The sequence below is a fragment of the Corvus moneduloides genome, chromosome 2 (genome assembly GCF_009650955.1).
Source record: "Corvus moneduloides isolate bCorMon1 chromosome 2, bCorMon1.pri, whole genome shotgun sequence".
NCBI classification, from domain to species: Eukaryota; Metazoa; Chordata; class Aves; order Passeriformes; family Corvidae; genus Corvus; species Corvus moneduloides.
Window position 1 is genome coordinate 83,511,896 of NC_045477.1, and position 26,573 is coordinate 83,538,468.

Consider the following 26,573-nt stretch of genomic DNA (forward strand, 5'->3'; position numbering starts at 1 on the left):
GCAGTTTCCCTGTGAGACTTGACAAAACATACTGGATTCTATCCAGACATCAAAATGTAATTAAGTATGATTTATTATGTATATTCATAGATTATTCATGTCTGAACACTTCGCTTGCTTGAACTGCATCAGAGTATTTGGCCCTGATCTAAAAAATATTTTAAGTGAAAAATCAGATTAGAGAAAGTTTTCCTAGAGGAAATAATTTTTTCTTTGTCTTTCTCTACACATCTAGAGCAATTAATAATTTGAGACATTGGATTAGTGTTAGACCATTAATCTAAATATTTAAAATAGAGACAGATGGTGCCAATACAACACACAGTGTGATCCTGCAGGAAAGAGAGCCTAACTATGGGAGCAACACCAATATTCCATATGTTCAGGCTGGTGGTGAACAAATTAAACAGAAAATGATTTGGCCCCAACGGCAACAGAATTGCCACACTTCCTACATAAACCAACAAGTTGTCAAACCAGTTCAAGAACCACCCCATGCTAATCTCTACATTTTCTTGCCTTTGTCCGGACACTTTTCAAATACACCAAAAAATGGCTCCACTGAGCCAAGAGAAGCTCCATTTTCTCTCATTTCTAAGGATGAGAAATCTCTTAACTGTAAAATCCTGCCGCATTAGCCTTAGCCTGTTGTGTTCTTGATTTAGTGGATTGAAATTTTTGTTTAAAGAAGTGGTACATGATGATTAAGAAAAGAAGATGTGCATTCTCTCCTTGCTCTACTCTTCCCCTCCGTTCCCTGCTTGGTGTAAAGATGGTGGTTTGTAAATGCTCTGCAAATTTCAGTGTGGCTCAAAGAACTTTTACAGGACTTTGAGAAAAAAATAACCACCACGGCCATCCCCTCCAGCAGTAAAGGTATTGCCATTGGCCATGTGCCTGACAAACATATTACTACTGCTTCCTTTTTTTAAAATATGCCTGTTTTAACTTTCCTGTGCACCCCAAGCTCTTCCCTCCTCCAAGCTTTCATTTGGCCCTCTTTTTGGTGGGCCAAAACACCAAATTTGAGACCCTTTAATGGAGCCACATTTCTATGAATTTCTGTGTGGTAACTAGCACAGTGGGAGGCCAGTCACTGGCTGAGGACAATGAGAAGCTCTTACAACACCAATATTAATTTTGGGGCTTGTCATATCCTGCTACCAAACCCTAAAGGGTGTTTGCAAAACCTATGGACTGTTTAGCTGTAAAAATGTGCTGGAAGAATGCAGAGAGGAAAGGGACTAAATAACAGAATTTATTCTGGAATAAAAATTAATACAAATGAGAAGGGTATTCAGGTTGAAAGAAATGCACCTAGTCAGCAAAAAATGTTGTAACAAAGTTCTAAGCAAAATGTAGAAAAAACACATCTATTTCCAAAAGGAAAAATCATGCAAATTTTTTGGGTTTTAGCCATTGAGCTATCTAAATAATACTGTCTAATTTTATTTATTTATTTATTTATTTGAAAATGCTTAGCATCCTGTCACTATGGCAACAATTTTCTTTCCTGAGTGCCTCTTTGTTAACATTCCCTTGCTGTAGTAATGCTTCCATCACCATCTGGCAGTGACAATTTTTTTGCTTGAGTGAAAATTCCTCTAAAGTATAAAAATCAGGCCAGTTATTTTTAGAAAGCTGACTGCCCCAGCTCTTACCGACTTGCAGAGTTCCAGTCAGAACCTCTGTAAATTCAGTCATGTGATATTGATAACTTCAAGAAGAAGATAAGCAACAGTGAAGAATGATTGAGTTACAAAGCTGACCAGTTGTCCTTTTGCCTTTGATAGAGAATGTTTATTTTTTAAATTTTTTCAAGAAGTCATGTTTTAAAAACCACATACCCCATCTCACCTCCTTTGCTGCACTAAAATTCATTGATATTAAGCAGATGACAAAATGAACTCCATTATTGGTAAAATGTGTTCCAAGAATACCACATGAAGACTGGGAAACCCTCAGTTTCCATGGTAAATCATTTGATTCTAATACATTTAATAAGCGTGTTTAACATTCCATACTCTGTGGGTTAAATTGAAATAACGTAATCACAGTTATTAGGCCAAATAAATAAGGTAAGAACTCAAAGGAAGAGCAAAAACTGAGTATGTACTGACAATGATCCAGGCTGGACAAATATGGAAGGAAGAGCTCTTTCAAACATATACCTCCCTTATATCTACATTTTGATATTTCAGTAACTTTTCTGAATTCTCCTCTAAACCAGAGAACAATGTCATTGTGTCACAAGTATAAAATGAGCATTATTTTTCTGATAGAAATAATCTAAGTGCTACTAAATATTTAATTGCAACAAACGGTCAAGTATCTATTTTGCAAATCTGGTTATTGGGTGTATATGAAGAGTGTAGCATGGGACTACTTTTTTCAGATGACACATCCAAGCATGTGCCGCTGTTGATTTCTCCCTTCAAAGTCCAGAGCATAAGACCAGAGTTCTGTTCTGCTCCCTGCAGTGAACATATAAAATAGGCTCCTTTATATGCAAAAAATTTGCTTTCCATGTGTGTTCGTATACAGACAAATCTCTATCTCAGTGATGGTTTTATGGCCCTGAAAGTAAATGCTATCAGGAAAAGAAAAAGGAATTGACAGTACATCGTAGGCTGGCATTTGGAAACAGGAGAGAAGCATGTAGCTTGACCAGAAACATTGATGGAAGAAATATATTGATGGTCACAAAGGGGAGTGGAGAAGTTGCAATGTCTTTTAAATTCTAGGGCAACTCTGTAGGGTTTGAAAGCTTTGTAGAACACATATGTTTTAAACTGACAATATTTAATGTGGAAACTTGAGAAAGAATCTGAAAAAGAAACCCAAAATATTGAGTCCTATGCTGCACAGTATCAAATTACTCATATTTCTCAGTGAGAACTCTGTAAGTAACCTTAGAGAAATTACTAAAGGTCTGGTTATCTTTGATGATTCAACGTTTCTCAGGGTTGGTATCTCAATACAACTCCCAAACAGCAATTTTACAAAATCTAGGCGGGGTTTTTGTTTTGCCTTTGGTTTACTTGGATTTCGTTTAACTGGTTGGTTGTTTCCTAACATTACTGAAAGCTTCCCCTCTTTCACAATGGACTAATTTTGGATTAGGTTTAATTTTTTTATTATTGAAGAAATAGGTTGCCAATTTAAACATAAGATGAACTTGTTTTTGAAAAGACTGAGAAGAAAATTCACTATTACATCCCTAGTTTCACTTTTTAGAGAAGGTTACCATGTGTAAGATAACTTTGGAAAGGTCTATGAGGAAAACCATTAACGATTTCCTAACCAGAAAACAGAATGATAACATGGAGTTCCTTAGACAAAAGGACAAAGTTTTCATTTTCTTCTTTATAAAGTAAAGAAATCTAATTTTTATTGAAGATCATTAATATTTCTTTGTGTTACATACCATTGTAAAGTGCATAGTTCTTTTCTTTGGCAAAAGGGTGATCTTTTGAAAAGAGAAACATTCTGTCTTCCAGTCTCTTTTATAGAGAAAATTTAATACACATATTTACACAGGCAGAAGAAATTATCTAAAAGTCACATGAACAAAACCAGCAGAGCTCTTAGAGCTATATATTTCTTGAATGGACTTGTGAAATAATAATTTACCACACCCCAGTCATAAGAATGATGCTAAGACAAGTCTCTAACTCTGCTCAGATTGCTAGGAAGGATCAGCTTCTAATAGGGCCAGTCTCTCTCTACTGAGCATGAATAAGCAGCCCTGTATCTTAGAGAGGATAGAGGGAAGCGAGCTGAATCATAACCCTGCTTGTCAGTCATCTCCAGCACTGCTGGGCACGTCAGACACAGCTTCACAAAAGTCAGAAGTGCTGGATTATGAAGGAAGCAAGGGCACAAACATATTTTTTTAAAAATTATTTTTATTTTTATTAGCAGAATTAGACTGGAGTAAATTTCATAAATTGAGCAAATAATAGAATGGTTTGGTTTTGCTTCCCCATGCTCTACAGATTTGCCTCAAACTCAGGAAAGCTAATATTTTGCTAATATTTGCTCCTTTCTTCAGAAGTAGTTGCATAAGAAGGCTTCTTCTTCTTTTTGGCTGATGTCTATTTTGTTTGGACATCAAGTCCATGACAAACAATTTTCCCTCCACGGCATCTCCAGAATCCCATTTCTGAGTTTAACAAGAGAACTCTCTTCTCTTACTACTGCTAATGAGAATTATAAGTAGCTTGAAACAGGCAGAAAAAAAAGTGGATGGGCATATTTACAAACTTTTTATAGTAATTTTAAGCAAAAAGGTCAGAAGCAGAGGGCCAAAAATTATTTTAAAGACAACAATCATTCTAGTAATAATAAAATAAACATAATATATTTAGTGTAAAGCAAGAAAATTTTAAGCTATGGGTCAAAGAAAAGCCAGCCAAAAGTATATATATCACTGCAAAATAAATAGACATCAGCATCAGAGTACTGTTAATCTGATTTGTAATACCAGAATAGCAGTTTTCAGGTACTGATGCAATTCAAAACATGACATCTTTCTAATTTGCACTTTAAAAATTCAGTATGACTGAAGAACTAGATTTTTTTTTAAATTAACTTCACACTGTAAGTATCCAGTCTCAACGCCTACCCCTCAGTATTCTTAAGTGCTGCATTTCATTATTTATAACAGAAAAATTATTAAAATCTAGGAAATGGCAGAAAATACACCCACACACCTGCTACTAAGTATTTATTTATGCCACAGGAAAGCTTTGTTTAAAAAGGTTTTGTATTCTTTGCAAACAATGTATCTAATTCACCACATTAGGAGTGTTGTTGCAAACTTTTCTTATGCCAAAACCAGCAAATACAAGATTGACAAGCTGCAATATATACCTTTTGTTCATAATTCAGACAAAATGGATACTGGTGTCTCCGCTGCTAGCAAAGATTTCTGGGTGATGCAGAATTACCAAGGACTCTCTACAAGTCCCCAAGTACCACTATTCCTCTTCAATGCAAATGGTAAAAGAATCACTGCCCCACACCCGTTCCCATTAAAATACCTCTGATCGACAGTGCCACGATAAAGATATTTTGTACCAGTATAACCTGGAGGTGGTGCCCCCTCCACTACAGGCCAAGAACAACTCTTGAAATTAAAATGGATAACCTTTTAGGCTGCATGGACAGATGACTTTTTTGGTGATTACATAGATGGATCACAATTCCATTAAAAAAAAAAAAATGGAAAAAACCCAACCCATCTGCAACCAGCTCAGATAGAACTTAATCCACAGTAATTATTCATCCCTTTGAAACTTTTAAAGTGCCATTATTGTTGACATCTTAGTAGCCCATGCATTTTCTGTCAAACAGACAGCTCTATTCAATATGTGTCATGTCTATGCAATAGTTATCATGAAAATTAATGATAAAGTTATGAACCTCGAAATAAAAGCAATTAATTTTTTTTCCAAATGTCAGCAGTACAAAACCTGTACATCTTAATTAGTTCTTTATCATCTTATTTCGTATTTTTCCACAATATACAGTTATTATTTAGATTAAATACACTTTGTGGACTCATTTTCCATCATGATAGAGTAATTTTGCTCCGTTGACAATGTCAGTTTAGGCTTTACCCTAGTCTGGGAAGAATGTATGAAAGTATGGATTTCCTTGTATTGGGTTTGTATGGCCAGGTTTTAGTAGCTGGGAATCACAGGGGTGACTTCTGTAAGGAGCTGTCAGAAGCTTTCCCCATGTCCAGCAGAGCCAATGCCAGCCAGCTCCAGGATGGACCTGCTGTTGGCCAAGGCCAAGACAATCAGGAATGATAGTAATGCCCCTGTGATAACATATTAAAGGAGGGGAAAAAGTATTGTGGAGATGTAATTGCTCTCAGAGAAGAGAGAATGAGAAGAACAGCCCTGCAAACACCATGGTCAGTGAAGAAGGAAGGGGAGGAGGTGCTCCAGGTGCTGGAGCTGAAATTTCCCTGCAGCCCATGGTGAACACCACGGTGAGGGAGCTGTGTCCCTGCAGCCCATGGAGGTCAATGGGAGTGCAGAGATCCACCTGCAGCCCATGGAGGAGTTCACACTGTACCAGGTGGATGCCTGAGAGCAGCCTGTGAATGCATGAGAAGCCTGTGGTGGAGCAGACTCCTGTCTGGGACCTGCAGATCCGTGGAGAGAGGAGCCCACGCTGGAGCAGATTTCCTGGTAGGACTTGTGACCCCGTGGAGGACCCATGCTGGAGCAGTCCTGAAGGACTGTGCCCTATGGAAGAGTGATCCACATTGGAACAGTTCATGGAGAACTGTTGGCTGTGGGATGGACTCATGTTGGAGAAATTTGTGGAGAACTGCTTCTTGTGGGAGGAACCCCATGCTGGAGTAGGGGAAGGATTACTCTCCCTGAGCAGTGGCAGGAACAACCTGTGATGAACTGACCATAACCCCCATTCTCCCTGCACTGCTGCACAGTTGGAGGTAGAGCTGGGAAGGAAGGAGGAAGGTGATTTTTAAGATTTCTTTTACTTCTCATTATCCTGCTCTGATTTTTTTAGTAATAAACTCAATTAATATCCCCGAGCCTGTTTTGCCTGTGATAGTATTTGGGGAGTGATGTCTCCTGGTCCTAAACTCAACCCATGAACCTCTTGAGCCCCTTCTCTCCCCTGTCCAGTTGTAGAGGGGAGCGATAGAGAGGATTCGGTGGGTGCCTGGCATCCAGCCAGGGTCAACCCACTACATTCCTCTTAAAAGGACCAAGCACAGAGAGATCACACAAAATCCCTTTGTTTCTAGTTTCACAGTAGAAAGAAAAGAATTATCTAGATCATAGATGTTGTGCGAGTCCATAAACAATAACAGCATGCTGAGGATTAAAGTAATCCATTATAACATGTTTTTCTCACAGGAAAAAAAATTCTATTTTACTGAGCATCTAACAGATAAAATTTATTCTACCTTTTCCACTTAGTTTTTTGACACACAATCTGTGCAGATCAGTTAATGTACAGGATCAGATCTCTTATGTGCTGTCACCAAGAGAAGCGCAGATTCGCTACTCTGTTGAGAATTTACTGGTTCTGTTCTTGTTTTCAACTGAAATGGAAAGGCTTTCCTATCATCAGGGTGAATACAAATGCAGCTTTTGTTTCATAATTATCACAGCTATTCAGACCTTGAAAATATGACTTGTTTTTGCTGTAGCTGTACTGTGCAGATCTTAGGGGTGTCATAGAAACTAGGAATGATTCACTGAGAAGACATGTTCCTTCTCAGTCAATAGTGAACCAACAATCCAGAACAAAGCAAAGAAAAATTGGTCTAGTGAAGATCGTATCTTTCTTGAAACAAGTTTTTGACACATCATTTGCTTTTCTCTATTCCTTTTGATAACTAAATTCAATAAAGCATTTTCCCCATAATTTTTTGTGCTACAGCTATGATGCTTTATGTATCTCTCTGATAAACAACTTGTACCTTTTTAATGAGAGAGCAGAAATGAGAACTTCATGACAGAAAAAATCTCACCAAAACCCAAACCAAATGACAATGGCTTTTGAATAACTTCAGCACTTTTGAGTGAAGTGTTCAAATACCACAAAACACGGCACTTTTTAAAGTGCTGTCTGTCCTACCCTTAGAAGTAATACAACTTTGCTGTCTAATGGCAATCTTTCCCTTTATTTTACAAAAAGGATACCTTTACCTCTGGATAATCTGTGTTATTCATGGCTGACTACCATCTCCCTGTGTCATTCAAACTAAGATTCTGCAACTAGAATTTAAGTTTACAACATTTTGATGAAACTTGGACCAGAAAAGCAGGTGGTTCTCTATCAGGTCTACAGCATTAGCTTTTCAAAAGAGCACAGTCTATGCATGTAGTTGATTTTAGTTTAAATAGTATGATTACACTTTCCCCATCACAGCTGTTTTCTCCAAAATCCCCATATACAGTAGCCTGTTATATATTTTTAAGATACCAGCTGTCTAGAAGACTTCTGATATTGCAATGTGATATAGAACCTGTCAGTTTAAGTTCAGTCACATTGTGTCCAAGAGTAAGCACAGTCTGATTCACTGCCCATGTGTTGTACCTGATATTTCATTGGCATTCTTTCTTAAAATGTTGCAGGCATTTAACTAACAAAAACTGCGAAGATGTGTTTTTATAAAAAGCATCAAATAGCAGTATGAGGTATCACCATATGATTGAGCAAATTCTATGTTAAGACTGGTAAGTAGGGAGAGACAAAGGAGAAAGGGAAAATTACATACCACTATTTGTGTTTGTTGTAGTCCTCCCTCTTCTTCCACCCTACAAAACAAGATCCCATATAGCAAGCGTTATCTACCTACTAGGAAGCAGGAGGCAAAAAGATTGTCAATCATGGGGTATTACATACAGAAAACTTCCACCCTTTCTCCCCTTTGCAGTCCTTAAATAAAATATGAAAAATTTTGTAGAACAAGGAAATATACTATTATGGAGAAAGTCAGCATAATGTAAAAAGGGGAAAGAAGGAGGAAGACAGGATGGCAGAAAACAAGACTGTGACAAAGACAATTACTATATACGTAATTTAGACCTTTGTAATTCCTGTCTCCTCCCATCCTACAAAACAAGATTCCATACAACCAGTTGAAGCGGTAAGAAGTGAAATTGGCAGATCAGAAATTTAGACAGGATCGTCTAAATTGCCAGCCTGAAGAATTCTTCAATCAAATTATATCTTAAGCACCAAGTCTTGATAACAATAGTGGCAAGAACTGTATGAAGGATCAAATCTCAGCTTTGTAAGTAACAAATACTGCTGCCTCCGTCCTTGGTCTAGAAGATTAAAATGCTTCAAATGAGCTACTTATGAACAGGTACACACCAAAGATTTTCTGTGCCAAATTGAGTATCTTCATAGCCCTGCATATTTCTAGAATATCCTTCCTTTCTCATGGAATGAAACAGACCTCTTCTTCAAATGAGTGTGATCTAGGTCAGGGGAGATGCAAGAACATCTGATGGCTCTTAAGTAACCAAGAGGTATAGCAATTCATGTGTAATGTTGAAAATTGAAGGAGAAAAACACAGAAGTTCATCTGGAAGTAATTAGTTCAGAAAAATACTGAATTCTGACTCCAATAACTGTTTGTGTAGAAGAAAATCATAGGGCTCAAAGAAACTTATGTTGAAAATGTTGTAATATCTATGTTTTGAAATAAGGAATATACTTTGCTTAATGTCTAACAGGTTGTATCTTGAATACAGTAGGCACAGAAACTTGAGTATTAAAAAGAGTTTTTTGATGACCTTATTGGAAGGAGGAATTAACACCCAATCAGAGATCACTTGATAACAAAACCATTCTAAATTAAGAGAGCTCAACAGATGTAAAACAGCTTCAATTCTTAAAACTATAAAGAGAAACTGACGTTGCAACTATAAGACAACTAGGGTGTAATCATTACCAGAATTGTAGGTAAGCTTGAGAAGATTGAAAGAATATTTGTTAAAATACATACATTTCTGCAGCAGGTTATTCCACTGCTTTCATACACATTTAAGTAGGCAACTAAGCCAAAAGAGGAGGAGAGGGGAAATTAGATACTCGTGCAATCACTGGTGAAATATTACAACAGGACAAGCTTCAGAAACAAAGTTTTCTCACATGTTAAATAAATGCATCTTCTAACTGCTAGTTCTGGATCTTAAACGATCTGGTTTCAAGAAAATCAGAAACTATTCTTCTATATCACTTCTCATAGGAGTTACGGTTCATTCACTAAGCCATAGAAAATGGAATATAGTTAGCTGTATATTTTGAAATAAATATTACACTACTGGGAAGTTTCCAAACTTTAGAGCATGATCTTTTTCTTAAATGATCTTTATAAAAAAAATTGTCTACACAAAATGCAAAAGTTTGAACATATAAAATTAAAATTCTTCAACTCCTTTTGAACTCTCCTTTAGAACAATATAATTAAGTCATGGAGGGTAGACAGAGCAAGACGGAACAGCAGTATGATGGAAGAAGTAAAATCCAAGAGAAGACAAAATAAGTTGATTTTTTTTCAATAGTAAACCCAGCAGAAGAAAACTTTGAGGCTGGTTGAAGATTAAATAACCCAATCCAAAAAAAAAAAAAAAAAAAAAAAAAAAAAAAATCAACTCAGAATCAGAGAAACTGTGAGAAAACAGAAATGCACTCTCATTCCTGGAGAACAGAGCAATTAAACTAGAAAGCAGAATAAATTACATATTTGCCATAAGTCAAGAAAACTGGAAGGCCACAGATCACAAGAGAACAAAAGAATGCAGCACTAGCAGATGATCAACTGGGTTAGGGAAAACAAGGCAAACTGGATCCTACAGATGCTGGAAGTAGCAGGCAAATGATACAGCTACTGTAATACCCAGCAATTTCTGGCTGCCCAAATCCACCATTCATGCCTGCTTTACCTGAACCAGAACCATCAACCATGCTCAAAGGATCTTTTTACAAGGGCAAGCAGTATAGAACAAAGGGAATAGCTTTAAACTGAAAAAGGGCAGGTTTAAATTTGCTGTTAGGAAGAAATTCTTCACTGTGAGAGTGGTGAGGCACTGGAATAAGTTGCCCAAAGAATTTGTAGATGCCTCATTCCCAGCAGTGTTCAAGGCCAGGCTGGATGAGGCTTTGAGCAATCTGGTCTAGTGGAAGGTGTTCCTGCCTGTGGCAGGGGGGTTGGAAATAAAGAATCTTTAAGCTCCCTTCCAACCCAAACTATTCTATAATTCTGTGATGATCTTGCTATACAGAGGACACAACACCTCCGCCCTTGTACTTACAGAATTCTTTTCCAGAGCAAAAAGGCAGAAACTCCAATAAGGAATTGGAAGGAACACAAAGAATGGGGTTGCACTTCTGACTTTTTGTCTGTGGAGGCTGTTTTGACCCTACAGGTTCCTGGAGTTCCAGTCAAATCCAGATTATACACATCAGCCACTGAAGACAGAACATAGCAAGCGTGGATTTCCCATGTGAGTTCAAACTCCCCTCCTTCAAACACTTTTTATTCAGCAGCAATGTCCTCGTAGACCCAGCAGTCAGGTTGCATCATCTTTACATACAGTTTGCTGTCAGATACATGCCGCCTGTCCAGATTAGTTGGAGTAAAGCCTGCAGAGAGTACATAATACAGAATACCCACAGAGGCCCAAATCTCACAGCCCAGAGCTGGTAATATGAGCATAATGCTCTTAGGCCTGTAAACTCTGCACTTAGTCATCCTCATTCCAAATAACACATATGATTTTCTTACCAGAAACATGTTAATGGCCATGAAAACCATAGAGAGCACATTAAGAGATGTTTTTCACTTGTGTTATATGGAAGACCCTTTGGAATGAAAAGTTAGCCAAAAAATATATAACCAATTTCCACAGTGCAAAATTTGTACTTATGCAAAAATCATCAAAACTTTGATTTTAATTAAACATATTTTAACTGACATGAAATACAGGATTTCTTATCTTCTTGCTCCTTCAGAAAAAATGTTTGATCTTAAGCAGCTTTACTGAAGTTGCAGAAGTTTCATGGATTGCAGTGATTTCCTCACACAAAAGATATGACATCAGAAATATCTGCTGAAACACTGAACTCAATCAAAATCTGAGTTGGCCATTTTTTTGTGCTAAATATCATATCCTAAGGGTTCTTGAAAATTCATCTAAACATCTCTAGAAAGATTTCTTTTTCTCAGAAGAAAAAAACCCATTTGTAAGTTGCTTTACCAATCTGCAAAGCAATTGCTTTTTTGGTAAAGTATTTTTATCTGTGTAAATCTAATTACCTGAACAGGTCCCACTGGTCTGCATAGCAGCCAGCCACAGTGCTGGATCAGAAGAAGGCAGTACAGACACAAAAAGCAAGGAACCTATTTCTGCAGGAGGGACAGTCTTCTCTAGGTGGGACAAGCTCCATTTAGCAAGTGGTGAGTGTGAACAGAATAAAGAGTATGAAGTGAATGCCTATTTAAAAAAAGAGAATGACTAAATAATAGAAAGAGTTACAAAAAGACCACTTGGGCAGTGGAGATGAAGGACAGTTTTATTGATTGTAAAGAACACATCAGCTGCCAGAATACTTGAAGGGGGGGAGAAATACAAAGGAAAAGACACAAAAATCATAAAAGGACAAAAAAAGGCTGCTGATAGATCATTTCATGTTTAAAAAAAAAAAAAAAAGAAAAAAGAAAAAGCAAAAATGGAAATTTCTCACAAAATCTGAAAAGACACTGTACTGAGCTATATCTGCAGCCTGAATTTTAGCATAAGCATGAGCAGAAGACATATCCCTGAAAATAGCATTCAAATACTGGAACTTCTGCTTTCCTTGATTAATTAGGAAAAATAGACTTATTTGGGAAAGGAGGAGAAAAGATTTTTGAAAATAGAAAACAAAAAGGAAAAAACTACCAAAAACTAACCAATGAACCCTTAAACATTAAGAAGTAGAATGAGGAAAGGAGACAGCTCCTACTAACCAACTGCTCTGCCAGCATGACTGATATTGGATATTTCTGTGGCAACATGAGATGCTCAAAGATAGAACAACGTAATTTCCACACTTCTGCAAGAGACTGGCAACCTGTGACATGTGGGCCAATAATGTTAACAAAAGTCTAAATATGATTTTCTTTTTTTTCCCCTCAGGTATCTTTGAGGCTTGTACAGAAAGGGATATACCTCATGTCTGAGCACCCTGTTATCCCTTGGAAGCCAAAGCCTTGGGCTCAGAAGCACAAGAGTTAAGAGAGCCAGTGGCCTAAGGTAGCATGCAACTGAATTGTTTATACCTCCTACTATTAAATTTTCATTCTGTTTCCTCATTTCAAATGGGTGGAGCTATACTGCTTGTTGTAAGGGAAGTTATTTTGTGGGCTAAGGTAAGAAGCAACATATGAAAATAAAATTAAGATGAAGTCTGAAAAATAAGACAGAAAATTTCCTTGGATAAGATTCAGCTATCTCTGAAAGATGAGCATAAAGACCAGTATTGCAATCACAACAGCAGCATCTTAGATGTTGGAAGTATAAGAAAGGAAGGAAAAAAAGGAAGAAAATACACACTAGATGAGAATATGGAGTTTGGCTTTCAGGATTTTTTACTCCTACTGCAATACTGCTCAAAAAGTAAAAAAAAAAATATATAAATCTACAATAATAGTAAATTGTAGTAACTAAATGAAAGAGACCTGACATTTTTCAGACACATTTCAGATGGGCATGTAAACAACCTTAATGAGACCACACAATTTTGTTTCTCCAGAGTCTTTTCATTTTTTGTTATCATTACAGTGAAAATAAGGGTTAATATATTCTAGGGGATAATCTGGGGATTTAATGTTTGGGCCAGTTAGGCTTGTGTACCCGATAGCTCACTATAAATGCACACATTGGAGCTTACAGTCAACTGTAGACATTTCATAATTGTTTTGAAAGATAACCTCCTCTGGCTCAACAGCCCTCATAGCACAACCAAAGTTACTATATATGCACATAACAGCTCAAAAATTTCAATATAATTAATAATTATTGTCTAGTCACAACAGTTAATCACTCACTGTACTGCGGACAGGAAATGCGTCAAGAAAATACCAGCTGTAAAAGTGCAGCCGTATAATTAAATGAGTTAACTTCATTTATAAATGAGCACCTTTTGCTCTCCCAAGTTTGCTTCATAAACAATTACTGTTTGATAATACCATGTTTATTATTTCAAGCCATTTTTACATGAAGAAAATTACATACAAGATGTCTTCGGGAAGAAAAGAAGATAGCATGAACTGCCTAGGATATAAGCCCTGTAGTCAAGTGCAGATCTTGTGGGATATGGTTATGAGGACTGAAGGAAAACCAGAAACTCAGAAAAGAAAATCAAATTACCCTACCAAGCTCATACAATAAATACTAGAATAACACCATATTGCAATTAACCTCCATTATATTTCTAGCACTGATGTATTTAAGAGAGATGCTGCTTCAAGGAAGGATGGCATTCCTCAGTGGTATGAAAGCTAGAGCATGACAATCCACTTTGCTTGCTCTCAGTTTTTACAGTGCACAGTGTATTTCTGGACCTGTACTGGGCCTCTGTGGTACTACTACAGTACAAGTAACATGTCTAAATATACAGTCTTTGTGCAAAGTTATTCAGTTGTGGCTCTTTGTCCATCATTTATTTGGAAAGACTACTTGATTTTTTAATTCTACATCAAGATAAAGACACTTGCTTGTAATGTTTTGACTTTCTGGCAATATAAACATACTTTTTTGCGTGTTGGAGAATATGCAATTAATTATTAGCTTTCTAGTGTAAAGCAGTAACCTAAGTGTGAATCTGATACAATAATTCTAATACTACCCCCAAATTTCAGTGAGTAATATACAATGGCCATCATGAAAGACAAGAGAAAATCCTCTAGAAAAAAGATGCAAAAGCTGCTGTAAAAGAGAAAAGCAGGAATGTGTGATGAGAAATGAAGACATACATGTCAGTTTTACATGAACATCAAAAGTGTTGATGACAAGATACTTAACCCGGAGGAAAGAGTGTTATTCCAAGCTACACAAGCTGAACCCCCATATGAACAGAGTGAGGAATTACAATTGGAGGAGAGAAAAGAATTGGAGACAACAGAATAACAGAAAGAGTTTGTGTGTGTGTGTGCATGCCTGTGTGTGTGTCAGGGGAAGACTAACATCAGAAGAAACTAAAATAGAAGACAACTAGCAGATGAGGGAACCAGGCATTTAAAAGAGCTGAAAATAGATTCTAAGAAACTATAATTAATCTCAAAAAGAAGAAATACATGAAAGAAACATCCATACAGTAAGCAGAAAACAGAGAAATAAATGACACCTCAATATCTTTCGAGAAATCTGTTTTCTGTAGGTCTCACTAGCACACTATTCTGACTGCCCAAAGTAGCTTTTAAAACCTATAAAAATTATATAATACTTCTACGTGTTTATTCACACAACTAAATGTCTAAGGTTGTAGAACTGCATTTGAATACTGAGGTCTTTCTGTATACTATGATAATTTACTCTAACATGCAAGAACTGGGCTGTTTTTTAACTTATAACCTCTCCCAAGCGCTAGAATATGAGCTAAGTTGACTAATATCAGTTGTAGAAGTGTTGATCATATCCCCACAGTACATTGCTTGCTTTTTCTTTAAAGTATATTATGTGCTGAAGTAGTAAGAACACATTATGTTGGTCTGTAACAGCTTGAATCCAGGGTTGGCATTTTGTCCAGTCTGCATACCAGGCAGCTGTTGAGTGGTACCTAAACCTAACCTGCATCAGCAATTATTATGGGTCCAGCACATTGTGCACAATGACAAATGTCTGGTTTATTTCCTAATCTTTTTTTTTTTTTTTTTTTTTTCTGTAATTCTTTGTTCTTCTACTAAAAAAAATCTCAAGAATGAGCTCAAAAGGAAAGAAAGTGTAAACTCCACGGAAAATTAAGCATTTACCTGCCTTTTGTACATTTTAAAGCCCCTTCTTTTTACACTGTTACTCACACTTTGTAAGTTGTTGTAACTTGCCACATAGACTAATGATTACAGACTAGATTTGTGCACATTCTCTCACCTCCTGCTAATGTTCTACAATAAGTGAATATTGACCTATCTCCTCCACATTATAGTAATGAAAAAAAAAGCTGTTAAGAAATGCTTTTTGCATGATTTTTGTAATTGCTCAGCTTCCACTCAGGTACCTAAAAAAGATTTTCCAAAATGCTTAGCAACTGACATGTTTAGCATATTCCAAAAAAATTATGTCTTATTTTGGTAGCTATATAAGATTGGAGTATTTTGCCAGTGTTTTAGAAAAAGAAAAATCTAGTTTAGGAAACCTAATCTTCTTCCACTGACATCAAAAGAAAATCACCTTAACGGTACTGTAATTAATTTGGACCTGAAGTATATTTCCAGCATGATGTCCAGCTCTGCAAACGTGGCAAGTGGAAAAAAAGATATAGCCTGCTACACACGCTCTTAACTTTTGTGAAATAATAAGGAAGGACAGTATAAGACTTAACCAAATTAAGATGCAAAGCAAGAATGTGCTCACCTAAATGTACTCAGAGGTTCTGAAGTAGAAAGTATATTTACCAAGAGAGTAAAGCGTGATAGCTCCTAATATGTACAACAAAAGACTCATCTGGGTTAAATACTTTATTACCCTGGTCTGATCGAAGACTTTAATTTCCTTACCAGATGTCCTTCAAAAGAGTACAATTTAATCTGGCTTCACATCCCACTCTTGAATATTTCACAGAAAAAGTTTTGAATGGATTTCCACCTCAAAGAATCTCAAAATTTTTCAACAAGGAAAATATTACAGAATTTCACATCAGTCAGCATTGTAATCATACACATGATAAACTTTCTGCAGCAAAACTGCCCAAAGACAGGCCATCCATATTCTCACAAATGAGGCCTGCGATGTATGTTATCCTCCCTGATCTGTAACACTGCTCCCACAAACCCTCCCATCATTAAGCAATGGATAACAGCTGTAAACACCTGGGAATGGCAGAGTTCAGCACTCCTATGTGTGTGCAGTGTGTGCTGTCCCTCTTACTTCTCACATATGGACAGGGTTTATATACCAGGGATCATGAACAGAGGGCCAGGTGATGCGTAGCAGCACAGGAAATGGGAGCTGTCACAGTTTCTGAAGCCAGCAGTGTCTCCTACCAAGCTATTTGTGGAGGTTCCTCAGGGGAACATAGGACACACATTTTTAAGGATGACAGTAATCTCCATTCTTGACGTCTGTAACAGCTGACGGTCAGGGAGATCCTAGGGCAAACTGTCCACAGTCTCCTTCAAATTTCTGCAGCAGACCAATATTCAATTGGCCATGGAAAAAATCTGCTCAAATGTTCAGATTTCTGATGTTATCCCAAGAACATTGTGGAATATTCTGATAGTGGCAAGGACTCAGAGCTGGATTTAATCCAGCATTATGCGATCACCAGAGAGGAAAATTAATCTCTGAACAAAGCAGTTCAAGGGAAGCAGCACTGGATACTGCAAGGAAGAGGGTATGCATTTTATAGTTAAAGGAGTCAGGGTCTGCAAATTGAAGAGTTCCCTGCACTATCTGTAGAGTTCTTAGCACTTCTCAAGATGAATTGTTGGGACTTCAAATTAAAGAAACCTCTGAAAGTCTTAGGGGGTTTAGAAAACAGCATCACTTGTTCTGTTCTGCCATTTTCATCTCAAAAGATGTAAAGTAATCTGGAAAAAAAATTATACCATCCAAAAAAGAAAAATACTTAAGTTAATAACATCAACATCTGTCACATGAACTGGAATATTGTAGCTAAAAATTCATAAGTCAATTGTCTTCCATTTTATAGGTGATTAAAAACATAAAAAATAAAAAATTTTGCAAATAAGTAAAGATGAACACTTCTCTTCTTTGAGTGGCCTGATTGTAGCAAATCAATTGCACACACATCCATTAGAATTAGGAACTTGTTTTTGTAACATGAAGACAAACTAAATCCAGCACTTAGGGGAAGAGTAACATCGACACTGAAGTACAGCTGAGAATTTTAACAAACATCCTAAATGCTAAATACCACCACCACCCCCTGCTGATGCAAAGGAACCTCTTATGTACATACACACATGCAAGGAGTTATAGTAGGATATAGGTTGCTGAAGGTTCAAATTACAAATCCTGCATGGATATTCAGTATGTATCACCACAGTAAATACCTAATTATTATGAAAATCAAGAAGAAGAACACCAGAAAATTACGAAAAAATTGCTTCTAAATTTTAGGGATTTAATCATCATATTCAATACCAAATTTAGAATGATAAATGAACTAGGTTTTTTTCCAACAATATTTCATTTTAATCAATATCTTACTCAACAAGCCACAGTTTCAGCACATTGTCTTGATTTCAGCACTTTTAAAAATGCAGTGTAAAATATAATTAAAATATTCTCTTGTAAACTACTATCTTTGGCTCTGGGGAGCAGAAAGCTTCCAAATTCTTCCCAGTTAAAAAATTTTCACCAAGTTCTATATGAAATTAAGCTTTCCAAATATCACCGAAAGTTTCTCATACTACAAGGAAATGCTTTGAATATATTAAAGAAAAAAAAAAGCTTTAAGATCTTTTTCTTCCCAGAGAAAGTGTCCCTCTTAGCTGGCAGCAGGAAGAGTGACAAATAAGCTGTTCCTGAACTGAGACAACTGAGACAAGAGGAAATCAGCTGTTATTGACATAGAGAGATGATGCTGCCACACTTCAAGGAGACTTTATGTGCAAGAACACTAAACCTTCTGGACATGGTGTCCTCACATGGGACAAACTCAGCCCACTGTTAAACTACCACATGTTAAGTCGCTTGAAGCATGTGAATGCAACTCTTTCAGCCTCATAAAGCCTCTTATATGGGATTCCTGAAGTAGAATTTCAGCAGCCTGTCAGATTGTTTTGTTGTTGTTGTTGTTGTTATTAGCAATTGGGAGAACTAGCTCTATTTGAAGAATTTGACTATGGGCCATGTTTCTCACTGTGCTAAGCATGGTTTACAGTTTGATCCCAAGAAGCACTCACAAAGTGTTTTCTTCTGTACATACACCTTCAGCTTTCATAAATGTTCTCTTCTTCACTTGGGCTCAAACAAATCCTAGCAAGATACTCTCTTTAAGAAAATCTACCCAAACAAAGTGATAAAAGTGATACCTCCTTACATTTTCATTTAGGGCACCTCTCAATCCCACTTCCTGAAAATCCCAACTAAACAAAAGCCAAGAGATTGTATTATCTGTAAAATTCTTCTGACTGATTGAGGGTTAAAGAACTTTTCTTTCTATGAAAAGTAAAATACAAGGTATTTAATGAAGCTTAAAAAAATATGTAATTTTACTATAGACGGAATCAATTTACTACAGAGTGAAAGTTACCCAGGTGTTATAAATTTACTATCAGAATTTATTATCAGAAAAAAGGGAACAAAAATATTTAGCTATTCATTCCTGTCAAAGCATGTGATAAAAATGAAACGTCTACAATTATGCTATCCCCACCCACATGAAAAATAGCAATGAGGAGGAAATAGAAGAAATTAAAATTTTTCTTCTCATAAGAACCTTTACTTTATATGCTATAAAGACATACTACTGGTCAAATTCCAAAATAGACATTGAGTGTTCACCATCCAAAGTAATTTGAGGGAAAATACATAGGTATCATGTCTGCAATTATGAGGAGGTAAGAGTTCAGTCAGATATATTTCTGCACAGCAGCCACAACAAGTAGCACTCCTGAGCACCTTAAAAAATATAAATCTACTAATCAGAGCAAATTTTACATCCCTGTAAATTCCTTCAAAGCCTTGCCTCCAAAATCCAGTATGAATCCACTGCTTTGCAGCTGCAGAGACCACAGTCCGAGAACCACCTTCACAGTAAAAAACATCTGAGTTCTCCTTCATCCTCCAGAGCTCCAGTAATTCTTTGTCCATACCTCCTTCATTCTCTTGATGGACCAGGAGTTATCAGAGGGTGTAGCTCTCCCTTCAATTTGCCCTGATGCTACTTAGGTTCAGGCAACGAAGCAGCAAGAGGCACTAGGACAACCGAAATCAGACCCATCAGTGTCAGCGAAATCTGGGCTCTTGGACACAGCTGTTATGCACATCACTATCAGGATTTTCCCCCTCTGCAGTGATGGAGAGTTAAGAGATATGCAGGAATAGTATCTTTCTTAACAAGTATTTGTTGATCATTGACAAATGGTACAAGATAAATGACATAATAAATCACTTTGCTCAGCTTTCACTGGATTTTTTTATGATGGGGAGTGGGTATGACTGTTGCCATTCTTGCTGTCTTCATAAACCTCTTCTCTTTCATCCTTCCATCCTTTCACAGCTTTTCCATCTTCTTGTTTAAGCTCACCAACCTATTTCCTATTCCCCTTTCTCCCCTTCCACAGATGTGGGTTTTTTCAATTTTTAAATCTCTCGTAAAAATCAGAATTGGGAAGGTAAATCTGAAGATGCCCAGCAAGTTCAGTCAAAATAGCAGCACTAACTTGACAATTTTGGTCCACCAAAAGACTTCACAGAGGATATTCATGTTCAAGCAAAATATTTAAGTTAGATATCATTGCAAAGACAGCAGATATGCTCTTTGTTTTGGGCTGTAACTCTGTGTTGTACCGTGAATTGGACCCTAAAGGTGAGAAGCCTGAATACTTGTATTAAATACAAAATAAAAAAAATAATTTGAGGCTTTATTTTTAAATTAAAATAAATTGAGAATTTAGTTACTCTTCTGGTAAACAAGGATTTGATTTTGTGAAAAATTTGACTCTTCAAAAGTATTTGAAGTTTTAAACTTTCCTTCAGGATAAAATTACATTGGCTGAAGAATATACGAAGGTAAGTTATGGAGGAGCAAATGAAGTGTGGAGAAAAAAGCTCCCGAACTTTTAAATATCAGACTACTGATACTTTAGAACACCTTACCCAGAAGAGTAGTAGAAAAGAAGCAAAAGTAACAATTTCTGACACGGAAAAATTTAAAAATGGATAGCTGTGCTGCTTGCAATAATAAGAGGGTGAAACTCTGCACAAGTCTCTCAGTCATTGTATTCTCAAATTCCTGGCAGTTATGACCAAACAAAATGATCTTCAGATTTGAGTAAAATCAACATAAAAGTAAAATTTTGCAAATAATATAGGAAACATAAAAGGGTGAAAATTGTGATAACTTTTTAAGATGAATGAGAGGGAAGCAAGTGCAGGAAGATAATTATAAAACAGCTATTTGTTTCAGTTACTTGTATGCAGCAGGAACCTGAAAAGGCAGGAGGTTAATTATACTCAGTAAATAATGTTTTCATGAGGACACCTTTAGTAAGTATAACAGGTTCTCTGAAATTGCAACCATTATTTACTGCATCCATCTGTCCAGAAACATGCACTAACTGCAATGTCTATGGAGAAAGCAACACAAACTGAATTTAAACACAAGTCTCAATGCCTAGGTAATATGAGAAATTCCCGTGTGCAATTTTACCTATATTTATATTTCTAAGATTCCCCGCCTTCAGTTTTGTGACTCAATATTATTATTCATCTTAACATTGAAGTCTGAAACATTTCAAATGCATCCCAGCATTTCAGGAAACCACAACACGCAGCTATTCCCGACAACGCGTGAAAGCACCACCGCACACAGCAGTAAATCACTGTTTGTCTTCCACAGTAACTGCATCTTTTATACACCATTTGTGTGGGGTTTTGTAACATCATTCAAAAGAGCACTGTAAGCAATATTATAAATTCAGCACTGCAGCATGGTGCTTACATTTTCACATTAACTGATGTTTTTGTCTCTGATAAGTAGAGATACGGTTACTGATACCAGATAAACTTGGAAACACTAAAATAAAAGCCCCATTGATAACAGAGTTTGGAATAAATCACTCTTATCTGGCTAGGGAAGTGCCAATGATAAATTCAAGAGAATAGAAATTACAGTGGGCTGCACAAAGTGCAGGGGTTGTTCCGTGCTCTCTCCAGCCTCCTCTTTAACTGCATCCACCCAACTTTGTCTGCCCCCTTTCCTGGTGTCTCTGCTCAGGAAACAGGGAAAAGAGCACCATGCAGGGAACAGGAGACTTGCACATTATGATGGTGGAAAAACACAAGCCATGTCACAAGCCCAATTTATATATGTAAACATGCATACTTTTGTATATGGAATATACTATATGGAATATATGGAATTCACCGCCTCAGAATTATGCCTTGCTGCATATACAGTATGAGATTGCAAGGAATAGATATGAAATATCTACTTTAACACTGGAGCAAAAATTGAGAGATGATGGTTTATGTATTTAAGGGGATTAATTTTAGTTAACAAAACTTTGGAATAAACTGAGAGCAAGTAATTAAATAGAAATGATTGAGCATTTTTAGAAAAACTATAAAAAGCTTGTTAAAAATGCTTGTGACCCTGTTTTCAGTCATGTAATTGATATATTCTGCACTTCATTTAAATGTATATAGTGCTGAATGAAGAAAAACTACAGTAATTAAAATTTACAGCTGTATACCATAATATGTAAAAAAAGCAGAAGAGAAAACTCAGAGAGGCCAATCTCCCATAGGTCATACAGTCGTGCAGCTACTGTGAGAAGCCACAGAAAACACTTTTTAAGCTTTGAAATAAAGTCAGATTTTGCTCATGAGAATACAATGTTGTATATAAAACAATCTTGTGCCGTTGCATCTGAAAATATATATTTTCAGGTATAAAGAAACAGAGAAAGGAAGGGAGGAAGTGGTAGGAAAGAATGATGCTAAACATGGTTAAGGGCAAAAATTCCAGAAAACACATCATTAGGAAAAACCCCAAACAAACCATTTTTGGGGGGTTTTTACTAGTGTTAAAATAATATTGTTTGTATATGATTTGGACGTACCTATAAATATTTTTGTATGTCCTACAAATAGAAATATCTGTAAATACCATTATGAGAAAGGTCCTCAAAATCAGGTTATTTCTATATTTTTTAAAGTTTCATGGCTTTTTGTCTTCTCAAAAAATAGCCTTTAAGTGTTATTTACAAAGGAGTATTTTGCAATTAAAAAAAAATATTTTTACTGGCTGGTCTGAGTGTGCATGTAAGGGAAAGCACATTGTCCTTGGTGCACTTTAAGCATACAAATTATAACGGCCTTTTTGCTGCTGAAAACCTCATGCTGTTCTGGCAGTCCATGCTCTTGACAATGTATATGGCTGCTTTCACTAAAAATACCTCTAACTCCTATCTTTTCTTATGTTGCGCCCCAAATGCTTTTTGGCAAAGTGAGAGGAAAAAGCACATGGAGAAATAAAAATTAATTTAATCCAAAATTTTTTTCAGACCTGAAAAGTCTTTTCAGAAGGTTGGATGTATACGGCAGTCAATGGGCACATAGGAAAAGGTACTACAAAGGAGACCCTGGCTGAATCCCTTGTCTTTTGACAAGTTCAACAGGCAGAGGCTTGACAAGGTTTAGCAGAACATAGATACAACTTTCAGGTGGACCCTGAAAAAAAGTCTTGGCTACTTCATAATCCACTATTATTTTATCACCACTATATAAATATTTATCTATATATCTATACAGATATATACCCACAGTATGATTAGAAACATAAAACATTTGAGAAAATTAGGCTTTAATGTTTCGGGTGGGTTTTTTTTTTAATTGATACAAGTTTGAGCAACCTGGTCTAGTGGAAGGTGTCCCTGCCTGTTGGCAGTGGGGTTGGAACTAGATGATTTTTAAGGTCCATTTGAAACCAAACCATTCTACATTTCCATAATTCTATGAATTCACATGTTTAAACCCATACAAGAATCATATTTCTGTAAAAAATTTTGATATTAATCCTCTGAGATGTAAGGGACAAAGCAAAGAACACTATCTAATGAAAACAAGCATTTGCAGAAAGGAACAAACCCACCAACCTACCAACATTCAGATGCTCTGTTAGAGCAAAAACACTGCAAACTTGTAATCTTAACCTATATCTTTGCTTCCCTTGTCAAATAGCATATACATAATATAGAGGCATTCAAAATTTAAACTTTTAAAAAAATGCATTTTCAGCTAGGTTCTGGATGTGCCTTTGGAAATTGCAAACTTTTCTGTCAGCTGTTGGCTCATAAGAACAATTCTTTTCCCTATCCAGTGGTTCAGCATTTTTTCCCATAAAGAAGTCCTAAATAACGTGAACAATAAAAATGAAGATCATAGTTCCAGCGAATATGCTTACAGCTTTATTCAATGCCTCATCTCCACTAAACCGCTATAATTCAGGTGAGGTGTGTGCTGGGGAAAGCCACCAATAAAAATAATTAATCAAAGTACCCACATTCCATCTCCTCTATGTCGCTTCACCATCTTTTTGTTTCTTTCCACACTTTGTCCCACTCAACTGACTTTGCTCCAAAAGAGGTATTATGGTTTTATCACCACAGCCAAAGTTTTAAATCCTTCTAGATAATGTTGAATAAGAAGCATTACTAGAACTAAAGGAGTTGCCCAACAAGCTATTCTGGTTTTCTTCTAAATGCACTGATAAAATAACAAACTGGCAAAACACCCTAAGGTGGATAATGGCTGTACCTTTTCAATTACATTTACAAAATGTTATGACACAAAAGAGAGCTCTGAGAAAGATTCAATAATCTGGAACAGAAGATACATTATTGATACTACCATGAGGCTGAAACAATCCTGATCACTACATACCAGGGCTGTTAAAAAATAAATAACACCCAGTAGTACTCCTTTTTATTTGCTTACAGTTGAAGAAATTTAATTTGGAAATAAAAACAAGGACCCCACACTATACTCATAAAATTCAGGAAATTGTAAGATTAGCTTTTTCAGGTTATTAGGTAATATATAATACTTACTGCTGAATCATTTACAAATATAAAAAATATTATTGGCTAGAGAGTCCACATAAAACAAACACACAAAGGCAAAATGGAATTTACTTTGTAGAATCTTGTTTTCTCCTGTATACAGATTAATTAATACCAATTCTGTTAATTTTACTCATTGGATTAACTTGGATGCAAGTAATTGCGTCTGCTTAACTTTACAAATTTTCAAGGTAAACCCAATGCATCACAGTTATTTATTTCCATAATGCTACATTCTTTTATTTTTATTATTAAAGCTTGTGCTGAAACAAGAAATGAGAATAATAAGGCAATATACCGAGACAAGAAATCCAATTGCTATTAGACCACTGAGATATATCCTATTTGAAGACCTGAAACCAAGCATCACTAATTATCACAAAAGTTTTTCCTCCCCCTAAAAAGAGAAAAGTAAATGAGATAGAGGAGAGCTATCTGAAGCAAGAACAATGTGAAAACATCATGAAGGGCATGAAATTAGAAGGCATAAGGCTCAGAGTTCCAGTCTCAGTTTGCCATTCCTTACAGATTTTATGCAATTTTTAGGACTCATAAAGGAAAGCCATGATAGGCTTGGGATGGGTAGGACAAGAATCCTGAAGCTTTATGGAGACAATCCAGGTGAAGACAAATGTGTTCAGATTCCAGACAGCTAGCAAATAATGGAGGCAACATTTTTTGTTGTTATCTCTTCATTTCATATAATTAAGAGTTATAAAAGGATGCTGAATAAAATGCAAAACAAGCTAAAATGTGAAAAGATTAAAATGGAAACTATATGTGACTTTTTTTGTTTGTTTATTTTTTTCTGGTAATGAAGAACAGTTATTACCTAAGTAGGGGGATAAGACAAAGACTAAAGTCTTTCAAGACCTGGATTTAGTTTATCCTTTCGATGAAATTAAGTCACAGGCTTTCAGCAGTTCAGATGCTGAATTACATCTAATACTGCCAGGAATTTCTTGTTTTAGTCACGTGCACGTGTTAGGACAATTTAAATTTCCTACGTGCACAATGACCAATTACTTACTGAATTTGTTATAAAATACAAGAATAAAAAAATAATTAACAGGCCAAAAATGAATATGACCTTCTTTTGACAGTTCTTATATTTTATTCCAGTAGCAAGTGTCAAGGTTTTCATGAAACAACTTCAATAAAGAAAAAGTGTATATAGGGAAAGAAATAGGTGTGAAGATGGCTATGTCAGATTCTGGCTTTTTTGTCCTTTCTCTAAAGGTTACATTTGTCAGATTTGATGCTAAAATCAGTAAAGGGAGCTGATGGGGAATGAAAAATATAATTAATAAAGACTTAAATGTTTATTTACCGTAAATTGACTTGCAAAACACTAGTCTGCTATGACAACTTTCCACTCCTTATTACTGTTTTTATTTAAACTATTTTAGCTCATGTTCAGAAATGTTAATTGAAATTAGGAGCTTTCTCCTACTATCTGCATGTTTCACTTAGTGGTCTAAAAGCAGCTGATCAGCAATTTCTTCATAAAGTGCATGGGGATATTGACTTTTTAAAAATAAATTAAAAAAAAGAGAGAGAGAGAGATGGAGAGAATGTGAAAAGATGTCAAAATAATAATTTGCCAAATCTAAATATTTGGCTGGAATATATTTGTCACTTTGTACAAGAATGGATTTCTTTTTTTTAATGGGAAGATGAAAGAAAAAAAAAGCCGGGAAAAAGGCATATAGGAGAAGTAATATTTAAATCACCTCCCCAGTAAGTGCAACACTTGGTATATGGAGACCCCATTTAAGATCCACTGGCTGCAAAACCTTTTAACCTTGGTCTCCATACCCCAGTGACTATTGATTATCAGGCTTTTTTTGGTTCAATGACTAAATACAGTAAAATGGCAAACAAATTGCAGTTATGTCTTAACTGGATGATTAGCTATTCTGAGACACATGCACGTGCCCGTTAGCTCATCTCCAATCAGTCAGCCCTGCTGCAGTGCAGAATGCATTTAAATTCTGGCATGTCCTAAGGACAGGGAAATCACCCCTCCCAATTGTTCCCACATACC

The 26,573-nt window shown here is 36.2% G+C and overlaps 1 protein-coding gene across 3 annotated transcripts in view; it reads right to left on the reverse strand.

Moving 5' to 3' along the window:
- FGF14 (fibroblast growth factor 14) overlaps positions 1-26,573 on the reverse strand; it is a 386,777-nt gene that overhangs the window by 158,991 nt on the left and 201,213 nt on the right. The window contains exon 2 of one of the 3 annotated variants that reach the window (XM_032100145.1): positions 8,276-8,315. The exons of the other annotated variants lie outside the window; for them this stretch is intronic. The gene's annotated coding sequence lies outside the window, so the exon portion shown is untranslated. The remainder of the gene's footprint in view (positions 1-8,275; positions 8,316-26,573) is intronic. 3 annotated transcript variants of the gene reach the window in all.